The 12,226-nt window shown below is 34.0% G+C and overlaps 2 non-coding genes across 2 annotated transcripts; both read right to left on the bottom strand.

The window, feature by feature from the left end:
* Positions 1-935: 935 nt before the first annotated feature.
* Positions 936-1,051, bottom strand: LOC149777076 (U5 spliceosomal RNA). Its single transcript, XR_016416349.1, has one exon. It is a non-coding gene; the product is annotated as a U5 spliceosomal RNA (small nuclear RNA).
* A 6,135-nt stretch (positions 1,052-7,186) lies between these two features.
* Positions 7,187-7,302, bottom strand: LOC149777075 (U5 spliceosomal RNA). Its single transcript, XR_016416348.1, has one exon. It is a non-coding gene; the product is annotated as a U5 spliceosomal RNA (small nuclear RNA).
* Positions 7,303-12,226: the final 4,924 nt, after the last annotated feature.

Here is a 12,226-nt window from a genome sequence, read left to right as displayed (position 1 = left end):
AAATTAACTGCTTGGACCCCTAATAATTACTTTGAATGACCAATACAAATTGGAATTTTGTCTTCGTGTATTTTAAATGATGGTCTCATTTTGACTTACAAAGATATTTTCTCTGACAAAATTTGACAAATATCCAACATTGGAACTTATATATGGTGTAGGAATATTTACATGCTGATATCATTTAATATCATTTCAACAAATATTATATATTTTGGAGTAAATGTTTTAATTTTTTATACTTCTTTTTAAATTTCATTTAAATTTTTCAAAATAAAACTTAACTTTTTATTTCTAATTTCATTCTACTGTTTTTCAAAGTCAATATACATAACATATTGAAATTTCATGTGTCGTTCATTAATAATAAAGATTTAATACCAGTTTAATCTTTACTCAAATACTGCACTGACAGGACATAGCACAATTAATTTTGTTATATGTTCTCTACATTTGGTTCTCGAGACTGACATTTCCACTGTGTGACAATCAGTACAAATCATATGTTAATCTAAAAATACCTTCACGGTGAAGTTCTTGCCAAAGGTTTTTTTGAGAGGCTGGACTGTCAACAGAGCAGTATGTAAACAGAACACATATTTCACTTCCGGATCATCACCATGGCCTTATTACTGACTATGCACTATCGCCGAAATACACATGGAAAACCACACCTGAGCTCATATTCTCAAGAATAAACAATGACCTTTAAATCCCTATCAAAATCGCATAAATATAACTCTTCTATCACCATGACAATGAGAGAGGAATAAATGTTCTAACAATAGACTAGAACTACCTTTGTGAGTACCGAACTGGAAGTACTGAGACCTGATTATATAATCATCGGTTACTATCTTCCATTTGGATCTGGTTAGAAGAAAAGAGAACAAAATGCTAAATTTGAACTAGAGGTTTACTTTAATTGAATTGGTACCTCACCAAAGTGAGGCTTCAAAGAATGGTCTATAGACTCATTAAATGTTCCTCTCCACGGTAATCTTTAGTAAAAGGCGAAAGATTAATACGATGTGAAGAGAAACCAGAGTAATCATTATACTTTCACGCTTTATTTTGAAGAGAAATAGTTTGAACTTTCCAAATGCTTTTGTAAAGACGATAGTGGAATGGTTATGTCTACAAAGATCCAAAAGGGTCATAGTTTTCAATATACAGTGTCATTTTGCTATTGGCTATTTTGAATTTCAGTGAAACCCATTTATTTTCTTTATACTGGTAGAAAGGATACTAATTAATATTTCTATATTTCTTGTCGTGGAAAAGGCAGGGGGAGTTAATTTGACAGTAAAAGGGATGTAATCCACATTCGTTAGATGTTCGAGTTATCGAGATGGATTATAACTACCTATTTATACATCAGGAAAAGATTACTAATTTGGAAAAAAATAACAGGTGTTTTATTCATATAGGAAATCAAAATTTACTTGAAGAAAAAAAATTCCATTTTAGATTAATGCAACGTGTGGATGTTTCAGATGTTTGGGATATCATCTGTCTTCTCCGAGGAGAGCAATGTAGACCTTAAACCTGGCATATGTACTAGCAAACTAGGGTATGTTATACCAAGCTTAGACCATTAACTGTCTTTATTGCGTTTGGTACAATTCCAATAGGTGGTCCACACATGGTTAAGTAAAGATTCAGACATGTTTAGGCTGCCGTTAATGAAATTGAGTCGCAATTATTACTTCCGGATCAGTACCCACAAAAGTAGTCCCAGTCTATATTTAGAGCATTGTTTCCTCTCTCGTTTCGGTAGTGGTACGCAGCTTAGATTTCGGCTTTTGAGGTATAGATTTCAGGAAAATTAAATTGAAAACTCTTTGTAAAATGAGCATCAATGAGTTTCTCTTCCTACTGCTAAAACTGCTTCTCTGTTAGATCCAACTCGCGAAAAAGGCGCATAACATATTCCCATGTTGTTGTTGTGGGAATAACGCCATTTTTCAGCACGTGATAGGCTATACATGGCGGCCAGTATAAATAGTGGCATAAGAAACTGGAGAAAACCTCGGGAAGAGCCACCGACTCACGAGAGGCTAATGGCAACCTTTCTCATATACACACATAGACCGACCCCGAGACCCGAACCACGTGGATCGAGATGAGATGGCAGTGATTGGTAAAGTCGAGCGCTTTAGAACACTCGGCCATCCGGGTTCCCGTTTAATTCCATGTAGTTTAAAATTAGCATTTAAAACCTTAATACTTACGTGTAAATTCTTCATTTCTTTTAAGATATGTCACCTGCTGTGATACATCGCCAGCATTGAAAATTATTTTCTGTCGGAAACGTGTCATGCCGTTTTCATAGATTTGTATGTTTTGAGTTTAAATGAATGCAGCCGGTGTTACTATCCATCAAAAATAATAGTAATACAAAGTTTATGTAAGTAACAACTCAGATTTCGTTAGAGATTTTCAATCACAAATACATAAAAGTAGCTAGAAATACGAGGCCTCCAAAGTTGCATATTAAAACTTGCTGGTACTCTGTGACATGTGAATGGTTTTAAGATTGTTCTTTTTGAATTATTTTTAGGCAGCCATAGTCAAAAAAATTTCCTTAATGTTATTTCGTCTGTTTTGCTTTAATTTGGTTTCGTTAGATGCCTCAAGGAGCAAATCTGAGCAGCTTTGATCATTAATGAAATTGTAAAGCCGATGTAATAAGCCTTTCCCAAAGAATTTATTAATTTCTTAGAATTAGTTCGAAGATGAAATATACCATGGCACATGCTCATAGGTAGAGAAAAAAAGAATGAACAGATCACAACAAACAAACAAAAAACCCCAACCATGTTGCCACTTGCACATGGACGTAAGCTTATGGTGCTTTAGGTTCGTTGATATTAGACACACACACACACACACACACACACACTGTTTACTCATATTCAGCGTGATGTTGTGAGTTTGACGCTATTTTCCAACAATAACAAGAAAAAAACAACTTGCATCTTTCAAATGCAATTAATATTACAGTACCTTCGGTTCTTTGATTTTCAGTCAAAACACACACACACACACACACACACACACACACACACACTCGTGCATGTATATACACAGGGCGTTTTTACTGCAGACGAGTTTCAAATATACACTTAACAGATCTTAATTTCCAAAACTTTGATACATCTAGTCCACAATCGTTAGATCACGCCTCTTTTTATTAGCGGATTGATTATTCAGATTGGTTTTACTGGGTTTAATGCCATTTTGCAGCACATGATTGGTATATATATGAACGCTAAATTGATACACTTTGGATGACCATATGCAAATATAATACTTGTACATACATTTGCATACATATTCCACGCAAACTAGACCAGCAAGTAGATCATCGCTTCTTTTGTTTTTTTCTGACACTACCGGTAATGTCAGGGGAGAAAAAAGAAGAAAAGGCGGAGATCTACTTGTTGGTCTAAAAAGCAAACGTGCATCTACATACATGTATTTGAATAAGATCACATCAAATGCTAAATTCATAAACATAAGATAATGTTACTTACTTCCAAACACACATGCATACCATATACATGTGAGATAAAGAGGACAAAATAGAAGGTATGATGCGAGAAAGTGACGTGATAACTAACATACTTCTGGTCCAGTAATATTCAGGGAACATAATATTCCTGATAAACTCCATTTGTCAATAAATCGAACAAGGTCAGATCCATAAGGACATAGAACACAATTAATTTTACTCTATGTTCTCTACATTTCTTTCTCAATACTTCTTAAATCCCTAAAAAATGCATAAATATAACTCTTCTGTCACCACCAAAATGAGAGGAAAAAATATTCTAAAAATAGACTTGAACTACATCTATTGGTACTGAACTGGATGTACTAATTGTGACCTGATTCCTGACAGGCCCAATTTGTTATGGCCAATTTTAGTCAAACTTTTATATTTGCATGCCACACCTATTTCAATTTTATACATGAAGTCTTTTTGAATTTTATTACAAACAAGACACGTGACACCTTTCAGAAAGTGTGTAGTGCTGGTGTTCCACAGGGTGCAAGTTTTAGTCCAAGTGCTCTTGAGAAACCAAAACTTAATTTGCTATATCTTCCTTAATTATAAGAATTTTTCAATGCAATGAAAACCTGAATGTACAAGGCCTCTCTGAGAATATGTTTACAATTTGAAATTATTGATAAAGGAAATTTAAATAAACATTTAAATTTTAAAAACTACATTTTATTGAAAATATAAATTTTCCTACAAGTTTTAAAATTCAGTTTGACAAATTTTAGACAGCAAAGTTGACTAATACATGGTATTTAAAACAAATGGTAGCTTAAGTCTGTACAAGTGATATCATTTTTCCCAGGGTTAGTGAAGCAACACAGCTCATAGTGATTTTGGCAGCAAACCGCAATATGCCTGTCCAGATGCATATAGGTGTAGACACTAAAGAAACAGTGACAGGTGCTATGTTCCACATATTGTGTCAGGTACGTAGGCAGTTGTTTGTATAAGTAATAGCGCACTCAGATTTAAAGTTCGGATGGGACCACTACCATGTTGTATAGCAAAAATGCATTCCATTTCAATGTCAATAACTACAAAAGGTGACAATGGGATAGGAAAATACAGTTTCTAGGGAGGCTCTACCTTACTGAAAAATGGTGTTATTCTCTCTCATGAAGACCTAAGCCATGTCTTTGTGGTGCTATATATCAGTGTGGTGATATGAACTAATCATGGTCACTTATGACAGTACACTTCACATGTCCTTATGAAACCTTGCTATCACCACCGGACTACTGGAGAGCTTCCAAACTGATCCAACTCTAACATTTTGTTCCAGATACAATGTTAGACCTGAAAAGATATAACATGTCTCACTTGATTCTAGAAAACAGTAAGATGTAGGTAAATGAATTTAAAATGTGTTCGATATGGTGATTTCAAAATAACATTAAGGTTGCAAGCATGGGAAAAATATTAAACATGACAGACTGACACTCAAAAAGGTGAAGCGATGACCATGTATTAAAGTGATAAATTCATCCTAAAAATATATGGGGTTTCTAGAAGCATATTTAGCCATTTACAGGTTAAATAGCAAATCAGGTAGACTATGTATCATACAGTTTAAGGCAATGTTGGGGCGGTGAGGTTTGATCATTGGTGCAAACATTAGTACATACCAGTATACAGGAAGGTCAATCGACAATGTAATAAATTAAAATATATGACTATAAGCGATCTTATTCATGAGGGAAATAACAATTTTGGATATTGCAGATGAATACAGCAAAATGTGGCCACACAGATCAACTATAGATACCAATAAATCCTATATCGTCAACTAAATGTGAAATTCTGATCCCCAAAACGTGAAAACCAGGATGGACATTTACATATGTGGGACATATACAATGTACTTGTTAAGATCAAATGTGCAAACAAAATTCAAATGATCTGTTTCAACATTTATCATTAAGAGTGTTGGTTACCAATTATTAAACTCAATGATTCAATGGAATCAGATATCAGCTGATGCTACAATACTGCACACTGTCATAGTACTAAATTGAAATATGTTATCATACATAGGCCTACTCATGATGAAAATAACATTTTGGGATATTTTCAGCGCACACAGCCAGAAATGGGCCTTACAGATTCACTATATGTACAATGTCAGCCTATATGATGTACTGAATGTGAACGTTTGATCCCAAACATTCTAAAATATATGAATATTTGTTCATGTGGGATATGTAGCTATCGCAAAATCAGTTGTACAAAGTTAAATTCAAATAATCTGTTTGAATATTTCTTATGCAATCTTTAGAGTGTCAGTTAACAAATATTATTAGTAATTAATAATGCATAAAGCAAGATGGATCATCAGCATTCCCATAACATCATATAGGCCACAATGCTGCACTACACCAATCAATATCGTAACCAAACTGAACAATACAATGGAATGCATTTTGTGTTCAGCTTATATTATTTTGCTGTTTTCTTACATCCAAGGGTAATATACATGGGGAAAGTATATTTTATCCCTTTGAACTGTATTTCATTCTGGGACAGTTTAAAATGATTTAGTAGAGAACTTGACTAGGTTCTAGTATAAAGTTTTCATCTCTGTCCTCTCACTAAATACCCTATAACTATGTTTGTAAAAAATTACTGAAGGCCATACAAGCAGATATGTGTTACTCAGGAAGTGACCCCATGATAAACACATAAATTAACTGCTTGGACCCCTAATAATTACTTTGAATGACCAATACAAATTGGAATTTTGTCTTCGTGTATTTTAAATGATGGTCTCATTTTGACTTACAAAGATATTTTCTCTGACAAAATTTGACAAATATCCAACATTGGAACTTATATATGGTGTAGGAATATTTACATGCTGATATCATTTAATATCATTTCAACAAATATTATATATTTTGGAGTAAATGTTTTAATTTTTTATACTTCTTTTTAAATTTCATTTAAATTTTTCAAAATAAAACTTAACTTTTTATTTCTAATTTCATTCTACTGTTTTTCAAAGTCAATATACATAACATATTGAAATTTCATGTGTCGTTCATTAATAATAAAGATTTAATACCAGTTTAATCTTTACTCAAATACTGCACTGACAGGACATAGCACAATTAATTTTGTTATATGTTCTCTACATTTGGTTCTCGAGACTGACATTTCCACTGTGTGACAATCAGTACAAATCATATGTTAATCTAAAAATACCTTCACGGTGAAGTTCTTGCCAAAGGTTTTTTTGAGAGGCTGGACTGTCAACAGAGCAGTATGTAAACAGAACACATATTTCACTTCCGGATCATCACCATGGCCTTATTACTGACTATGCACTATCGCCGAAATACACATGGAAAACCACACCTGAGCTCATATTCTCAAGAATAAACAATGACCTTTAAATCCCTATCAAAATCGCATAAATATAACTCTTCTATCACCATGACAATGAGAGAGGAATAAATGTTCTAACAATAGACTAGAACTACCTTTGTGAGTACCGAACTGGAAGTACTGAGACCTGATTATATAATCATCGGTTACTATCTTCCATTTGGATCTGGTTAGAAGAAAAGAGAACAAAATGCTAAATTTGAACTAGAGGTTTACTTTAATTGAATTGGTACCTCACCAAAGTGAGGCTTCAAAGAATGGTCTATAGACTCATTAAATGTTCCTCTCCACGGTAATCTTTAGTAAAAGGCGAAAGATTAATACGATGTGAAGAGAAACCAGAGTAATCATTATACTTTCACGCTTTATTTTGAAGAGAAATAGTTTGAACTTTCCAAATGCTTTTGTAAAGACGATAGTGGAATGGTTATGTCTACAAAGATCCAAAAGGGTCATAGTTTTCAATATACAGTGTCATTTTGCTATTGGCTATTTTGAATTTCAGTGAAACCCATTTATTTTCTTTATACTGGTAGAAAGGATACTAATTAATATTTCTATATTTCTTGTCGTGGAAAAGGCAGGGGGAGTTAATTTGACAGTAAAAGGGATGTAATCCACATTCGTTAGATGTTCGAGTTATCGAGATGGATTATAACTACCTATTTATACATCAGGAAAAGATTACTAATTTGGAAAAAAATAACAGGTGTTTTATTCATATAGGAAATCAAAATTTACTTGAAGAAAAAAAATTCCATTTTAGATTAATGCAACGTGTGGATGTTTCAGATGTTTGGGATATCATCTGTCTTCTCCGAGGAGAGCAATGTAGACCTTAAACCTGGCATATGTACTAGCAAACTAGGGTATGTTATACCAAGCTTAGACCATTAACTGTCTTTATTGCGTTTGGTACAATTCCAATAGGTGGTCCACACATGGTTAAGTAAAGATTCAGACATGTTTAGGCTGCCGTTAATGAAATTGAGTCGCAATTATTACTTCCGGATCAGTACCCACAAAAGTAGTCCCAGTCTATATTTAGAGCATTGTTTCCTCTCTCGTTTCGGTAGTGGTACGCAGCTTAGATTTCGGCTTTTGAGGTATAGATTTCAGGAAAATTAAATTGAAAACTCTTTGTAAAATGAGCATCAATGAGTTTCTCTTCCTACTGCTAAAACTGCTTCTCTGTTAGATCCAACTCGCGAAAAAGGCGCATAACATATTCCCATGTTGTTGTTGTGGGAATAACGCCATTTTTCAGCACGTGATAGGCTATACATGGCGGCCAGTATAAATAGTGGCATAAGAAACTGGAGAAAACCTCGGGAAGAGCCACCGACTCACGAGAGGCTAATGGCAACCTTTCTCATATACACACATAGACCGACCCCGAGACCCGAACCACGTGGATCGAGATGAGATGGCAGTGATTGGTAAAGTCGAGCGCTTTAGAACACTCGGCCATCCGGGTTCCCGTTTAATTCCATGTAGTTTAAAATTAGCATTTAAAACCTTAATACTTACGTGTAAATTCTTCATTTCTTTTAAGATATGTCACCTGCTGTGATACATCGCCAGCATTGAAAATTATTTTCTGTCGGAAACGTGTCATGCCGTTTTCATAGATTTGTATGTTTTGAGTTTAAATGAATGCAGCCGGTGTTACTATCCATCAAAAATAATAGTAATACAAAGTTTATGTAAGTAACAACTCAGATTTCGTTAGAGATTTTCAATCACAAATACATAAAAGTAGCTAGAAATACGAGGCCTCCAAAGTTGCATATTAAAACTTGCTGGTACTCTGTGACATGTGAATGGTTTTAAGATTGTTCTTTTTGAATTATTTTTAGGCAGCCATAGTCAAAAAAATTTCCTTAATGTTATTTCGTCTGTTTTGCTTTAATTTGGTTTCGTTAGATGCCTCAAGGAGCAAATCTGAGCAGCTTTGATCATTAATGAAATTGTAAAGCCGATGTAATAAGCCTTTCCCAAAGAATTTATTAATTTCTTAGAATTAGTTCGAAGATGAAATATACCATGGCACATGCTCATAGGTAGAGAAAAAAAGAATGAACAGATCACAACAAACAAACAAAAAACCCCAACCATGTTGCCACTTGCACATGGACGTAAGCTTATGGTGCTTTAGGTTCGTTGATATTAGACACACACACACACACACACACACACACTGTTTACTCATATTCAGCGTGATGTTGTGAGTTTGACGCTATTTTCCAACAATAACAAGAAAAAAACAACTTGCATCTTTCAAATGCAATTAATATTACAGTACCTTCGGTTCTTTGATTTTCAGTCAAAACACACACACACACACACACACACACACACTCGTGCATGTATATACACAGGGCGTTTTTACTGCAGACGAGTTTCAAATATACACTTAACAGATCTTAATTTCCAAAACTTTGATACATCTAGTCCACAATCGTTAGATCACGCCTCTTTTTATTAGCGGATTGATTATTCAGATTGGTTTTACTGGGTTTAATGCCATTTTGCAGCACATGATTGGTATATATATGAACGCTAAATTGATACACTTTGGATGACCATATGCAAATATAATACTTGTACATACATTTGCATACATATTCCACGCAAACTAGACCAGCAAGTAGATCATCGCTTCTTTTGTTTTTTTCTGACACTACCGGTAATGTCAGGGGAGAAAAAAGAAGAAAAGGCGGAGATCTACTTGTTGGTCTAAAAAGCAAACGTGCATCTACATACATGTATTTGAATAAGATCACATCAAATGCTAAATTCATAAACATAAGATAATGTTACTTACTTCCAAACACACATGCATACCATATACATGTGAGATAAAGAGGACAAAATAGAAGGTATGATGCGAGAAAGTGACGTGATAACTAACATACTTCTGGTCCAGTAATATTCAGGGAACATAATATTCCTGATAAACTCCATTTGTCAATAAATCGAACAAGGTCAGATCCATAAGGACATAGAACACAATTAATTTTACTCTATGTTCTCTACATTTCTTTCTCAATACTTCTTAAATCCCTAAAAAATGCATAAATATAACTCTTCTGTCACCACCAAAATGAGAGGAAAAAATATTCTAAAAATAGACTTGAACTACATCTATTGGTACTGAACTGGATGTACTAATTGTGACCTGATTCCTGACAGGCCCAATTTGTTATGGCCAATTTTAGTCAAACTTTTATATTTGCATGCCACACCTATTTCAATTTTATACATGAAGTCTTTTTGAATTTTATTACAAACAAGACACGTGACACCTTTCAGAAAGTGTGTAGTGCTGGTGTTCCACAGGGTGCAAGTTTTAGTCCAAGTGCTCTTGAGAAACCAAAACTTAATTTGCTATATCTTCCTTAATTATAAGAATTTTTCAATGCAATGAAAACCTGAATGTACAAGGCCTCTCTGAGAATATGTTTACAATTTGAAATTATTGATAAAGGAAATTTAAATAAACATTTAAATTTTAAAAACTACATTTTATTGAAAATATAAATTTTCCTACAAGTTTTAAAATTCAGTTTGACAAATTTTAGACAGCAAAGTTGACTAATACATGGTATTTAAAACAAATGGTAGCTTAAGTCTGTACAAGTGATATCATTTTTCCCAGGGTTAGTGAAGCAACACAGCTCATAGTGATTTTGGCAGCAAACCGCAATATGCCTGTCCAGATGCATATAGGTGTAGACACTAAAGAAACAGTGACAGGTGCTATGTTCCACATATTGTGTCAGGTACGTAGGCAGTTGTTTGTATAAGTAATAGCGCACTCAGATTTAAAGTTCGGATGGGACCACTACCATGTTGTATAGCAAAAATGCATTCCATTTCAATGTCAATAACTACAAAAGGTGACAATGGGATAGGAAAATACAGTTTCTAGGGAGGCTCTACCTTACTGAAAAATGGTGTTATTCTCTCTCATGAAGACCTAAGCCATGTCTTTGTGGTGCTATATATCAGTGTGGTGATATGAACTAATCATGGTCACTTATGACAGTACACTTCACATGTCCTTATGAAACCTTGCTATCACCACCGGACTACTGGAGAGCTTCCAAACTGATCCAACTCTAACATTTTGTTCCAGATACAATGTTAGACCTGAAAAGATATAACATGTCTCACTTGATTCTAGAAAACAGTAAGATGTAGGTAAATGAATTTAAAATGTGTTCGATATGGTGATTTCAAAATAACATTAAGGTTGCAAGCATGGGAAAAATATTAAACATGACAGACTGACACTCAAAAAGGTGAAGCGATGACCATGTATTAAAGTGATAAATTCATCCTAAAAATATATGGGGTTTCTAGAAGCATATTTAGCCATTTACAGGTTAAATAGCAAATCAGGTAGACTATGTATCATACAGTTTAAGGCAATGTTGGGGCGGTGAGGTTTGATCATTGGTGCAAACATTAGTACATACCAGTATACAGGAAGGTCAAGCGACAATGTAATAAATTAAAATATATGACTATAAGCGATCTTATTCATGAGGGAAATAACAATTTTGGATATTGCAGATGAATACAGCAAAATGTGGCCACACAGATCAACTATAGATACCAATAAATCCTATATCGTCAACTAAATGTGAAATTCTGATCCCCAAAACGTGAAAACCAGGATGGACATTTACATATGTGGGACATATACAATGTACTTGTTAAGATCAAATGTGCAAACAAAATTCAAATGATCTGTTTCAACATTTATCATTAAGAGTGTTGGTTACCAATTATTAAACTCAATGATTCAATGGAATCAGATATCAGCTGATGCTACAATACTGCACACTGTCATAGTACTAAATTGAAATATGTTATCATACATAGGCCTACTCATGATGAAAATAACATTTTGGGATATTTTCAGCGCACACAGCCAGAAATGGGCCTTACAGATTCACTATATGTACAATGTCAGCCTATATGATGTACTGAATGTGAACGTTTGATCCCAAACATTCTAAAATATATGAATATTTGTTCATGTGGGATATGTAGCTATCGCAAAATCAGTTGTACAAAGTTAAATTCAAATAATCTGTTTGAATATTTCTTATGCAATCTTTAGAGTGTCAGTTAACAAATATTATTAGTAATTAATAATGCATAAAGCAAGATGGATCATCAGCATTCCCATAACATCATATAGGCCACAATGCTGCACTACACCAATCAATATCGTAACCAAACTGAACAATACAATGG

The sequence above is a fragment of the Sinohyriopsis cumingii genome, chromosome 18 (genome assembly GCF_028554795.1).
Source record: "Sinohyriopsis cumingii isolate HCF-2022 chromosome 18, ASM2855479v2, whole genome shotgun sequence".
Classification (NCBI taxonomy): Eukaryota; Metazoa; Mollusca; class Bivalvia; order Unionida; family Unionidae; genus Sinohyriopsis; species Sinohyriopsis cumingii.
The sequence above is the reverse complement of the archived record's forward strand: the minus strand, read 5'-3'. Positions and strand labels throughout refer to the sequence as shown.